This window comes from Lygodium microphyllum, chromosome 5 (genome assembly GCF_053477565.2).
Source record: "Lygodium microphyllum isolate KBCC chromosome 5, Lygodium_microphyllum_v1.1.10, whole genome shotgun sequence".
In the NCBI taxonomy this organism is placed as follows: Eukaryota; Viridiplantae; Streptophyta; class Polypodiopsida; order Schizaeales; family Lygodiaceae; genus Lygodium; species Lygodium microphyllum.
Window position 1 is genome coordinate 68,040,841 of NC_141139.1, and position 12,502 is coordinate 68,053,342.

The 12,502-nt window shown below is 42.2% G+C and overlaps 1 pseudogene; it reads right to left on the bottom strand.

The window, feature by feature from the left end:
* Nucleotides 1–6,359: 6,359 nt before the first annotated feature.
* LOC148035935 (putative polyamine oxidase 5) lies at nt 6,360–9,404 on the bottom strand (annotated as a pseudogene).
* Between the last annotated feature and the right edge of the window lie 3,098 nt (nt 9,405–12,502).

The following is a 12,502-nucleotide window of genomic DNA, read 5'->3' on the forward strand; positions in this document are numbered from 1 at the left end:
GAAAGAGGGAGACATGGAAAGAGAGAGAAGGAGGGAGGAAGGAGAGATGACAAGAGGGAGATTAAGAGGGATAGGGAAAGAAAGAGAGATCAATAGGGAGATAAAGAGGAAGAGAGTAAGAGAGGGATGAAGAGGGAGTGATGGAGATTAAGAGAGGGTAAAAGAGAAAAGGAGAGTGAGTGAGAGAGAGGAAGAGATGGAAAGAGGGAGAGAAAGAGGAAGTGAGATTCAAAACGAGGGAGTGGGATTAAGAGGAAGGGAGATTAAGAGAAGGGTGGATTAAGAGAAACAAAAAGACAAAGAGATTAAGAGACAAAGACAAGGAGATGGAGGGAGATTAAGAAAGAGCATAAGAGAGGGAGAGAGAGGAAGAGAGGAAGAAAGAGAGATAAAGAGAGTAAGAGGGGAGAATGAAAATAGACAAGAGGGGAGAGAGGTGAAGCACTCAAGAGCTCACACACACACAAAGGCAATGGAGACTTGAGAACACAAATAGATAGGGTTGAAATCTCCTTCTTCTTCTTTCTTCTTCTTTCACACAAAAGAACTAAGTTTGCAACATGATTAAAAAACTAATATGAAAGTATCACAACGTATGTACATGCGATCACTAAGTGTGAACTAGCTAAGAAAGAAGGGCTGGCACAATAAATGTTTCATAACCAAGGATGGACTACATGGGTGTAGTCCAACTATAGAATCACTACTGTATGCTCACGCTGGTCACCTAACATACTAGTGAATAATATCATGCAACAGCACCAAGGCACATAGTGGATGCTAGCTCATGTAGACCTCGACTTCTCAACACTCCCCCTTGAGCTCTGCGTGAGCTCATGTACTCCAAGCATAATCCTAAAGCATTGAAGCTTCTCAACTCCCAAGGCCTTGGTAAAAACATCACCAGCTTGATCCTCTGTGCTAACATAAACCAAGTCAATATCACCTGCTAAAACTTACTCTCAAATAAAATGGTAATGGAACTCTATGTGTTTTGTCTGTGCATGATACACTGGGTTCCTAGCCAATTGAATTTTGTAAAGGTTATCACTATAGATGATAACCTTCTTATCCACCTGCATCTCCAAATCACCAAGTAGCTTATGTGACCAAGCTATCTCACATGCTGCAATTGCAGCATCTCTATACACTGCCTCTAGTCAGCTATTTCTTATTGCTCCAAGTAACAACACCACTATAAAAGGAAAACATAAAGTCATTAATATATCTCATATCTAACATACTACTAGCCCAATCTACATCTGTGTAACCATGCAAGTCTAATGGTATACCTACACCATAGAATAAGGCATAGTCCAATCGAGACTTGACATAGTGCAATATGCATCACACTGCATGCAAATGTGGCCTCCATGGAAGCTTTATAAATTGACTCTGCAAAACAACTGTGTAGTCTAGGTCTAGTCAACAAATAGATAAGTCTACCCACAATCTTCTAATACATAGTGACAGTCTCAATCAAGTCACTCTCATGTGCACTAAGGTTAGTATTAACATCCAAAGGTGTTAAAATAGGCTTGCAATCAGCAATATCATACTCAAGACCCAATGAAGTCAACAAGAAGGAGAAAAGGAAAAAGGACAAAAGAAATCTTGATAAAATGCAAAAGAAAAAATGCTCAACTTTAAATGAAAGACATCCCTAAAATTTTGTAAAAGATTGCCATGCTCCCTCATGTGAAAATTGCAAAATCTAGACAGGCATAGGTGAAGGGACAAGGTAAATAGAAGGGAATAGGAAAAGAGGACCTTTACAAGATGCCCGGTCGTGTAAAAAAGGGGATGGGTGCCTAAAGGATTTAGGGCTTGTATATAAACTCAAAAAGTGAATGAGAAGCTCATTCTTGATGTGTGGCAAAAGTGGCTCTCTTCTTCTTCTCTTGCCTATGCATATGCTTGTGCTTGAGAGACGGAGTGTGAAAGTGTGAGAAAGTGAGTGTGTGAGTGTGTGAGGGGGAGGGACTGTGGTGGAGAAGCTCTCCATCTTCTCCTCTCTTCTTCTCTTCCCTTCTCTTCTCTTATCTCGCACACACGACTATGGTCAATGGAGCTTGATGGTAGATGGTTGGGCTTGCTTGAGCTCGCATCACGGATCGTGGAGGTACTGGAGTGCTTGAGGGAGCAGGCTACTCATTCAGGCATCAAGATAAGCTCACTACACTCATAGGATCAAAGGATTGTTGGCTAGGTGAGAGATAGACATTAGATCTCACTTGAAATTCTTGAAACCATAAGCAATTTGTGGATCTTGGCGATGGAGCAAGCGTGAGCTCCCACTTCATTTGGTTTTGTTGCCAAGACCAACAGATTCAAGCTTGAGCACTTGGGCCCTTCAAATCGAGAATCAAAGTAGGGTTTCATCCTCAAACAACTAGTGCTTGACGTAGGTAGGAGATTTGGGAGTTTGATCTTTGAAGCAAGTAAGTATTTTAAGTTTTTAATGATTAGGTAGGTAGGATAAATCATTTCAGTACTTGAGCTTTGATTTTTGTTGCATTTAAAGTAGGATAGGACCAACAGATCGAAGCAAATTTCTTTAGGGTTGATGTTGTAAATAAGCCCAAAATAGGGTAAAAATAAGAGAAAAAAGGGATTGAAATCCATTGACGAGGCAAGAGCATGAATATGGCAACACTTGGGCACTAGAATGAGGGGTTAAAACCCAAGGAAGAGGGGATGAAGGCTCAATTTTAGTCTCTACAGTGTGAGTGAGAGAGAGAGAGAGCTTGAGAGAGAAGAGAGAGTTCCATGGCAAGACACGGATCAATCATTGCATGCGTGTGATTTCCAACTGTGTTAGGTATATACAAACCTTTCCCCTTGTCTATTCTTGCATTCTGGAAGCTAGTGTGGCTTGGCATGCCCAGAACCGTTTCCAATGATTCGATTTTCACCTTGTCTGTTAGAATCAGACATGCTTGGCAGGGTCCGATTCCTAGAATCAAGCTTGGACATCTAATTCCAAATAATCAAATGGTTCCATTTTGGAAAATCTGACCACTTGAACACCACCCAATCCATCAGATCAAACACATAGCACATTTGATTTGGACAATCGGATAATCATGTAGTTCGACCATCAACAATCAAACAATCGAGAATTGAACGCTTGGACCCAACTGAAGTCAAACAATTCAATTTTGATAATTGATCACTCCAAATTGGATCAAAAGAAGCTGATAGGAAATTTGCCAAATCTAGCACATCATGGGCTAAGTGGAACACGTCTCATAGTAGAGAAACCTTTTGACAACCTTCCAAATGCATCTGATAGCTCATAGATCCTATGACTACAAAAAGTGTGACCTGAAAACCTAAAAGTGACAAGTAGCCAATTTGCTAGCTATCCACCCATTTCGAGCCCCAAATTGACCCACATATCCCAATTACACCCTAACCAAGCTAAGAGGCTCAATAGAGGCCCTAGAGAACCCATAGGAGTGGCCAACAATTGTGCTTAGAGCCATATTTGGCCAAAAATGGAACAAGGGAGAGCAAGAACTATATTCAACATTCATCACCCGGCATTTGCACCCCACATTGTTTGTCACTGGAAGTGCACTTGAAAGCTAAAAGTCTAATTTCACACCGTACACAAAGGATCATCATGCACACCTTGAGTGAATGTAAGTTGAGGGCTATTTGTAATAAGAAGGAACACACTTAGACAAAACAAGTGGAACGAACCCAGTAAAAGGAGATGACTCTTAGACCTAGACAAATGATCGAGAACCCTAGCCAGTAGAACCAAGAGAGAGCCAACATAGAATGCTAGAGGCATTGATGGACTAACACCATTAGAGGCCCAACATTTCCCAACTTAATTAACCTCATCGATAGCCTAGTGGAGCAAGAAGTTGCAGACATATCGTCAGGATCCAGCTCCAACCGTGAGAATGACGAGCTCAACTTGGGAGATTTCCAAGTTGACCTCCAAAAAATGGTGAATAAATATGACTTACAAACCAGGATGGACCACCACGATAGGCCATCAAAAGACATTATAGCAGACCTTCAAGAAGAGAGGAGATTAGCATGGCTAGTGCTACAGAAAATAGTAGGTTACAACCACGAACAACGAACTAGGACATTGCTGCAAGACATTGAGATGAGAGAAGTCCAACGTGTTTTAGCTCTAGCCAATATGAATCATAGGGACCTAACACGGAAAGGGAGAGAGTGCTAGAAGCAAATTTGATGATGAGCGAGCTTCTCATAAAGCAGCTCATAGACAATACTTCTACAGAGCAAAGTGTAGCAACCCTAGCAACCTCATTGCTTGCAGGGTTAGGAGTCACCTAGGGCTCCAAGAGTCTGTCAAAAATCCCCACACGGTCACAAAGCAACTAGACAAATACTAGCCAAGCAATGACATGTACAACTTTGTAGAGAAATTTGAGAAAGTCTGCAAGGGTAATGGCCTCACGAACCTTGCCCAATGCTTGAAAGCTTTTGATATTTGCCTAGGTGAAAAGGGTAGGACATGGTATACTAGCTTAGACATGGCGGCAAAGTGCAGCAACTTCAACAACCTTAAGAATCTCTTCATCAAGAGGTTCTCTAAGGCTGGGTATTCCAACAATCTCATAGTTTGGTTGATGAACACCAAGAAAAAGGACAAGGGGGACATCATGGATTACATTACTCATGTGCGGAGTCTCTTTAAGAGAATCACAACCAATGAGTGACCCACTAAGAGAGTAGTCTCCACAGTCTTTGTGAATGGAATTCATAGTGAGGAACTCTATAAGACATTGGCATGCAACTTAAGCTTGTCAAGAGACATGCTAGCTAGGGTCTTTGAAGAGGCTATACGAGTGGACAACCAACTCAAAGAGAGAAGCTTTAAGATCTCGAACCGAGATGGCACTAACTCCAAAGCTAGTAGAGATGAAGATGGAGCTAGCAAGGCTACAAGAGATAGTGAGGAGACCTACGCACACACCACATGTCCAGTGCATGCATTGTGGCAGAAGTCACCTCCCAGCAAAATGTCAGGACCCTAGGTCCCAACCTTGCACCAATTGCGATAGGTTTTGCCATGACATCATGCATTGTAGGCTACCAAAGGAGGCTTCCATACTCACAACTGTACAATCATCCATATTTAGGGAATAGGCCACCAAACTTCCCTGAAAGGGGAGCCCCTTTGGCTCTTCTAGTGTCTAACGACATGAAACTAGCCATCCCTAGAATGGATATTAATCCCGCAGGCATCCCTAGGCCACCTAGGCCTTTTGTAACCCATCCACCAAGAGCGATGCTCCATTCCATTATATGGAGGAATTGAATGATGAGGAGGCATATGTAAACCCTTATGTCTTGTACAACCGGTTTAGCATGTTTAGCAATGCCTTTTACCTTCTTTATTGACCATTAAGCCTTGCTTTATCTTGTAAATAAACCTTGTGCTACAATATGCATTTCTCAATGGTTACTTCTGCTTTTAGAATGACTTCTCCATGGTGGTATGCAAAGGAAAGCAACACTGCATGGATGATCACATGTCCCATATACCTGTTGAAAGATAAGCATAGGAACTCTCCTTATGCTAGAGAGGATAAGGGTAGTTAGGTGTAAAAGGGCTAGAGGATAGGGGAAAACCTAACCCTAACTCCTCCAATAGCTATATAAACAGCCTAAAGTATACACTCAATCAAAGGAGAGTGTACTAATTGTACTTTGAGCAACTGACTAAACAATATCTTGTTCTTGTACTTGAGCTCTCTCTCTCCCTCTTGTGCACGCTCTCTCAAGCCTTCAACTTTGATTTTCAACATGGTATCACAGCCATCTCTGATCCTTTAGCTTCCCTCAACCTCTTTACCCATCTAAGTGCACAATAAGTACTCTTGCCATCTCAGCTACCTTCCTCTCCACCATAGCCAGCTAGACCCCTTGACCTTGGAGGAGTTACTGTGGGAAATAAAAGCAGTTTTAGCCTCTGATTTCTTTTGGACATCTTCTCCTTAGCTCAAGACGACTCAATCCGGCACATCAATAGCTGGGATTAGGCGCCGTGGTGGACGACATTGCATAAAACACAGATTTGGCATGACTTGATTCGACCTAAAGCATGAGTGGTACATAGTGCAATCATGGTGGATACCTTAGGGCTATTGTAGCCCCTATAGTGGACCATTCTCACCTAAGAGGGTTTGTCCTAATTCATCTTCTACAGCCTACTATGATCAAAAACCTAGCTGTGGGTCTCTTGGTAGCCATAGCTAGGAAGCTTCAAGCTTCTTCCATCTTCAAATGTTTTCAATGTTTGGTCATTAACAATGATTTTAATCACCGAGTCAAACCTTCTAGAGTCAATTACTAATCTAGGAACTTCATTCAGAGGTTCTTCTACTCGAAGGGTCATCATCAAGTTCATCAAGACCGACATCTACCATCTCTGGCAACATGAGCTACAAATGAGTGCTTATAAGCACTAAGGCACATTGATTAATCATCATTGATGCTAGTACTTACAAATTTGAATGTTTTCATCAGAAAATTTTGGGCCATCAAAAGAAAAAAAGATAACAATATATTTTTGTAGGAAAGAATTTGTAATAAAGGCCATATCTTTGCCCATTCTCTTTAGTCAAACCCTTGTAAAATTATCTATTGCATGTTGTAACACGTTATATTATGGTAGTAATGTACATGCACAACTCTCCATGATATTTGTTAAAACCATGGATCTTGAGCAATGATTTAGCTATGGTGGTTGGAACTCATAGACTAGAAGCATGATGACTGAGAGTATTGCTCAAGTGAATTAGGTCCCAATATAGATTATCTTGGACTCATAAATACAATCTTGAGTAGATAGAGACATAGACTGAAAGTACAATGACAATAGCATTACATTCAAATGATTGTCAAGTACATTCTTTTATAATTGCAGGATGGTACATCTTTTCCTCACTATGCCTATGGGATAAAAGATAACTCTTCTAGGATGTTGCATGTTCCTTGCCTTAATGCTCCATACAAAGAGACTATCATGGGAGTGTGATTGCATATTTCTCAACACCTCCCCTCAATCACAACCCTAAAAACATTGAGTATACAGAGGTTGTCATGAGTAGAACCTTACTAAGTATAGACATGGAAAAACCAACTATATAAAGCTAGAAGCTGCCATAAGGTCTCATTAAGTGTGTAGAGGCTGTAGTGCATACGTTACATGAGGATTAAAGGGTCTCTAAATGCAAATTCCTTAATTAAAAATTAATAGTAAAGTGGAGCGTTTTTTTGCAAGTGCGTGCTTTTTAGTGATGGCTGGTTCATTTTTATTACAAATTAAGGTACCTCTTAAGCGCACGTAGCGCGTGCAAAGTGAATGGCTGGTTGATTTTTAAACAAAATTAAATGGTGTGTTTAGCGCGAATGTGCATGGAAAATATGGGTGAATAAATAGTTTATTTTAGCACTTAATTGTGATTAAGGGGATAATAAAAATAAATAAAGCTCACAAAATAAATACCTGGGAGGGATGTGTATGCAATGGATTGAAGGCTTACGGAAGAGTCCCCCAAAAGCAATGAATCCAGTCAAACAAAATCAAAGACCACTGACTGAACAAAAAAATAAAACACCTTAGTGGTTTTTGTTTTATTTGAATTTGATTTTTATTTATTTAATTTTAATTTTATTTATTTGTGGGTTTTTAAAAAATTGTATTTTAGGTGTGTTTTGAGTTTGTATTTTGTGTTTTTTTTCTTTTTTTTTTGCACATAGAGTCAACCTTCCTTGATTTGAAGTAATGGTGAAAAATTTGGTCAACTTCTCTAGCTCCACTAGTTCCATTGAGGAAATTAGCTCCATGGGTGGTTGAGTAAAAGTTACGATGAGTAGCCTCACCAACAAAAAGAAGCTGCAATGGAGGGTAATCTATAGTCACGGACAAAAGGGTAAAAGCAGTGACATAATTCTCCTCTTCCTCCTCCTCTTCAAAGTCGAAGGAGAAGCTGGCCGAAGACGATGCCGAAGACGAAATAAACGAGGAAGAGGAAGAAGAGGATAGGGATGACCTTGAGACGACGTGAGAGAGATGATCAATGCATGATGACAGTGGTGGTGATGTTCTGGGGAGGGGCTCTGCAAGTATGTCAATGTCCAATCCGCTAGCCCCTGTTGCGATTTATGTGTAGGAGCCTTAGCACAAAGGATTGGTAGCCCACTTGCTCTGCACGACTCCCCTGATCATGTTGTGCAGATAGTCCAATTGCTGACATGATTGTGTTGTGGCTTCTTGATCACTGTAATTAGGTAATAAAATTCTGGGCATACGTCCAGTTGCGACAGCATCCATGCCCACGCCGAAGCTTGCCAGTGTCTGCACCATCCCATCGATCACCTCGTCATCACTCAATCCCTCCACCTCCAATGCCTCTGCCCCAGCAAACCAACACAGTAGCACATTCAAACCTTCGTATATGGGGCAAATAAAGAAAGTCCTCTACATCCACCATGGTATTTTGCTACTGTTGTTCCCTTTACGATACAGAAACTGCTTGAAGGAACGGAAGCTGCTAGGTGCCTCTGGGCCTAACAATAAGAAGAGCTTGTCCACCACACTGAACCCGAGTCAAGAGATGGATTCAAGCTTCCATGGAGGAAGCTCAGGATCGAAGAGCTGTTGTTGCTGCTGAGCCACGCCATTTGTCTTATTGCAATTCCATAGTTCATGAACAGACCTTCTTGTTGAGATGAATGGTGTCTGGAGGCAGACATCTAGCCAATTCATTCACGACGCTATTGGAGCCCTTGGCTATGGAGAGATGAGGGCCAGGTAACTCTTTGTATTCTTTCTCGAAATCGAGGTCGAGGTCATGCAGGGAATTAGAGGCAGTGGCTATTTGCTCCATGTCCTCAAGCATGGAGAACACAGACTCCTGCAAGGACCAGCGGTCCCATGGAATTCCTCCATTACAGTCGCTGGGAGCTACTTGAATGTCCATTGGCCCCCCCAAATCGGACATTCTCTTTGGCAGTGAAGAACACATTTAGAGCTTACCGTGCGTGCGATCCAATGCCTCCTTCCACGAAATGCTTCTTGCACGTCTGGAATTCGCCCCGCCTCTTCACCTACGCCATAACTCTGTCAAATACATCCACCACCAACCCCCCAGGCTGATCCGTCACCTCCCCTCCTCCTTCTAATATCCGGGTCGAGGTACTGGGGAATCCATCCTACCACTCCCAATTCGGAGCTTCAGCCTCTCGGCCAAGTTGCATGGCACCGATCCTCTCCGCAATCTCGTACACAAGGCGGCCTTCCATGGCATGAATCCACATAGCGCCAAGTGCCACTTGATTGCCTCCCATCGAAGAGGTGCAGATCTACCCGCCCAATCTCTCGCTCGCTTCCAAGACACACACATCGCGGCAGAGGAGGAAGAGAGACGAGGATGGTGGAGGAGGAGAAGGAGAGACGAGGACGCTGGAGGCGATGGGAAAGGGGGGAGGAGGGCGGCGTAGAGAAAAGGGGTGAGGTGTCGTGGAGAAGAGGGAGGAGGTGTGGAGGAAGAGGACGAGGAGGGTCGCGATGGAACGAATAGGTAATGTAGTTTTGGGCATTTTTTTTAAAAAAAATTATAAATTTAAATAATTTGTGTTGTTTTGTGTTTGTTTGTTTGTTTTTTTTTAAAAAAAAAATTTGAAGTTCTGTTTTTTTGGGTTTGTCTTTGTTTTTTCTTTCTCTCCTTTTTTTTCTTTGTTTGTTTGCTTTTTGTTTTGTGTTGATTTGTTTCTTTTTTTTTTCAATGATGATGTTTATTATTATTATTGTTGTTGTTTAAAGTTGTGGTTGTTTATTTTTTTGTTGTGTGGTTTGTTGTTTGTGTATGTGTGTTTTTTTAAAAAAATATATATTATTTGTGGGTGGTTCGGTTGTGTGTGTTGTGCTTTGTGTCATGGTTTTTTTTTTGCATGTTTGTTTGTTTTTGTTTTACAAAATCCATTAAAAAGTGAGCACATCCCCGTTCCGCGCGCATGCATAGGGCGAGAGTTTAAAAAAATTTGCATCCACGGGATCAGACAGGGTGGGGACGGCGATGTGCAAGCCACAGGCGCCAGGAGGGCGTCCCGAGGAGCGTCAAACCAAAAATAGGCACGTTCATGCGCGATACAAGAAACATATTTAACAGGAAAAATGAAGAAAAAATCATAAAATCCAAACCGTGTGTCAGAACAAAAATCTGTAAAAAGGAAAAATGGGCTGGGAGACGAGGGAAAAATGTTGGAAACATGCAACATGGGTTCCGGGACAAAATCAGGGTGTTCATATGGAAAAAACACAAAAAACAAACCCGAAAACATATACAGGCATTAATATCGGAAAATCCATGCATCGGAACGAAGTGCGAAAAGAAGGAAAAGTGTGCAGAACAATGTGTCTGACAACCCCATCATGAGAAAACACAATTACGATTGAGATAGGATGCGTTCTATGGGAAAAACCCTAAAAATGGGCCCGAAAATAGACTCGAAAATTAATATGGGAAAAACCGTGCGTCGGAATAGAAGGCGGTAAAAAGAAAAAATGCCCGAAAGAAAGGGATTCATAGGTCTGGTGCATCAAAGCTCAGTTTGGGGAAAATTAGGATGGGTTCACGTGGAAAAAACACAAAAAATACATATGAAAACACACTGAAAAATTAATAACTAAAAATCCGACAACCAGAAGAGGGGGGAGGAAAAAGGAAAAAGTGGGGGAAAGGCTGGCAAGACAGAGATGGCAAATCAAACTGGAATTCCGGTGAAAATAGGGCAATTTTACATGAAAAAATGTGAAAAATAGGCACAAAAAGGTATCGAAAACCTGCAAAAATTCATAACTGATGAATCGTGCGTTGAAATGACACGGAATAAAAAGGAAAAATATCAAGGAGAACGGGTAGGACAGGGTTGGTGCATCAGATCAGGGTTCCGAAGCAATAAAGATGCGTTCACATGGGAAAATTATCCAATTTATGAGAATTACTTCAAAAATTAATAACTTTAGAACCGTCTGTCGGAACAGGGGTTGGTAAAAACGAAAAATAGGTAGTTCGAAGGGAAAAATAGGGCTGTAAGATTGGATTGAGTTTTCGGTGAACACAAGGTCCGTTCGTATGAAAGAAGCGCAAAACCAAGAATAAGGGCAAATGGTCAAGGAACAACCCCTAGGACAGGGTGAAATAGAACGCAAGGGTGGGGAAGGGACCCCATCAGGGAAAAATAAAGTCATGGCATAGATGTATGATTAGAATAGGGTGTATGCATAGGCGTATGCAACATAGACGCGCAGGGACGCATCCCCACACTTAAGACCTTAATAGGAAGGGTAAACCAAACTTCACGGACTTGGTACCTCACATTAGACCAACCATAACGTCCCCACACTTAAGACATGACCAGTACTAAGAAACAGAAGATGTAGGGTTAGAAAAACTTAGCCCATATTGCCGAGAAGGAATGTCAACTATCGAAGTTACATCTGGTATCATCGTCGGCTGCAGGAGGTAACAAGGTATCTTCACAGCACACGTTCTTCGTCCTTTGTGGAAGGGACCAAGCGGCAATACCCAGGGAGGTAGTTGGTTGAAAGAATCATAGGAAGTTCGTCGATAGTGAGGGATATTGCACTCAACTCACAAGCACTCAAATGGAATGAAAGAGCAGGCACTCACCCCATGACTAATATCACTCGAGGAAATAAGGATGAAATCCCAGAGCTCACATCCAGTTTAGAAATCGACAAAGGAATGATGCAGAGGGAGTATGCCAGGGTGCACAATTGATGGTACATCAGTGCGTCCAACCCCGTCTGGCATATATACAAGTAGGAATGCCAGGGAGCCTTACAGTGCAGTGTATAGAACAGAGTGATGTGTCCTGTACTGATGGTAGAAACCCAGCCTGTGGGTGCATAGGGAAATGGGAACGTACCTGGGAACATACCTGACTCCAAAGGTCATAACCTCCCTCAATCCTCACCTCTCGGTAATTGATTGAAGAAACTCCAGTCACACTCAGCCCACCCTCTGTCTCACGCTTGATAGATACAGAGGGCAACCCATTCCTGAAACCCATTGATGTAATCCTCACGGTCACTTGTGCAGAGGTTGTATTCCTTGCATGCTTTTGATGGTGCAACTGTGCATCCCGCCCTGTGCCGGCATATAGTGCAAGAAGGAAGGCCATGGAGCCTTATGGTGCAATGCACATAGAAAAATCGTGCTTTGTGCATAGAAAGGCCCATCCCATGCGTGCAACACTCTATTCACACAACTCGCCTCTCATTTGATTTAGAGGGAAAGACTGTTTACACACCCCACCCTTTGTCTCACACTCGGATAGATACAGAGGGTAGCCCTTACTCACGTCTCCATCTTGTTAGGATGAAAGCTCACATCACTCAAGGGGTTGGTGACGAAGATCATGTCAGTTTTGTTGTTGTCGTTAGGATCTTGAGGACGAGGCATACCCAGGGAGGCAG